Raw genomic sequence first — 1,798 nt, 5'->3', positions numbered from 1 at the left:
TTCCAAATATTAATAAGCATTGCTCATTAGTAATGACTTAATAAATGTTGCTTGTCCATTTAGCCTTGCAAAACCTTTTCTGCATTAAGCTTGACCTTGCCTCAGTTCATACAAAAAAGCTGCTGTTTGGAGAGGTGTTAATTGTCTTCTGAACAACTTCCTCTGATTAACTTCTTGCCTTGTTCTGCTGCCAGCCTCCCAGGGAAAGAAATCGTGTATCATTATTATTTTTAAAAGAAATATAAGCTCTGAATATGAAATACATGCCCAAGGTAGCAAGATGAATAAAAGGTTATGTAGTTAAAAGTGAGTCTGATTCTTGCCCTAATATTGTAGCCAATATCCTAGTCCAGCTCTACCCCAGGAAGGCAATCCGTACACCAGCTTCTTTTGTATCCTTCCAGAGGTAGTCTATACATATATTAGAATAAACATCTATTACAATATTCTATTTTTTAAACACAAACATTGTACATAATGTTTATATACACAAACAAATACATTCATATGGAAGACACCTTTCCATCTTTCCAGCTAGGATCTAATTAGTTCCAAGGTAGCAGCTTCTTCCTGCTCAAGGAGCCAAATTTCCCCAACTGAAGCAACTTCTCCATCCATTAATCTATCCATTTATCCATCCACTAACAGTGCTAGCAAATATTTGCTGAGCACTCACTCTGTGCCAGGTGCAGAAGCTGGAGATAAAGAGGTGAAAGATAAGGCCCTTGCTCTCACTCAGCTGACCTTAAGTGGGGAAGGAAGAAATTATGTAGAAGAAAACAAATTGTGGAAGAAAACTAACAAATTGCAGATAATGGAAAGTGCCATGGAGTGACTCATCTCAGTTAAGAAGAGAAAGAAAGAAGGGAAGAGGGGAGGGGTGAAAAGGGAGGGGAGGGGAAGAGAGGGCCTATTTTAGATGGGGTAGCCAGGGACAAGCTTCCTGAGGAGATGACATTTAAGCTAAGATCCAAACGACAAGAAGCAGCAAATGTTCCTTGCCCTGCTGGCTTTCCAGTAAGGGTTTCTTTTCCTTTTTCCTTTTCTTTTTCTTTTTTTCTTTTTGAGACAGAGTTTCACTCTTGTTGCCCAGGCTGGAGTACAGTAGCACCATCTTGGCTCACTGCAACTTCCGCCTCCCAGGTTCAAGTGATTCTCCTGCCTCAGCCTCCCGAGTAGCTGGGATTAGAGGTCCCCACTGCCATGCCCAGCTAATTTTTGTATTTTGATAGACCAGGTTTCACCATGTTGGCCAGGCTAGTCTTGAATTCCTGACCTCAGGTGATCCGCCTGCCTTGGCCTCCCAAAGTGCTGGGATTACAGGCTTGAACCACCTCACCCAGCTCAAGTAAGGGTTTCTATAGGCAGGATGTCAACCTGATACTAGCAGTGACAAGGGTAGGCTCTGCTGTCTTGAAGCAGCCAATTGAATCCCAGCTCTGCCAGTGAATATTGTGTGAGGTCTAGGAAAATTATTATGCCCTCCTGCCTCAGTTTCCTCATCTGTATTATGAGGTTATATAAGAATAGTACTAACAATATAGGATTGTAGTGAAGATTAAGTGACTATGCAATGTGGGTTGGCACAAAGAAAGAGAACAAAAATGATACTATGAGGCAGAGTTCTTAGATGTAACACCGAAAGTATGATCTATGAGATGTAAAAATTGATTAAAATTCTGTTCATCAAAACTAGAAATGTTTGCTCTATGACAAAGACAACTGAGGTATGAACAGACAAGTTATAGTCTGGGGGAAAATATTTGCAAATCGTATATCTCACAAAAGACTAGTGTCC

The sequence above is a fragment of the Aotus nancymaae genome, unplaced genomic scaffold, assembly GCF_030222135.1.
Source record: "Aotus nancymaae isolate 86718 unplaced genomic scaffold, 86718_ANA_hifiasm-v0.15.2.pri h1tg000064l_1, whole genome shotgun sequence".
In the NCBI taxonomy this organism is placed as follows: Eukaryota; Metazoa; Chordata; class Mammalia; order Primates; family Aotidae; genus Aotus; species Aotus nancymaae.
This window is presented reverse-complemented; position numbering follows the sequence as displayed.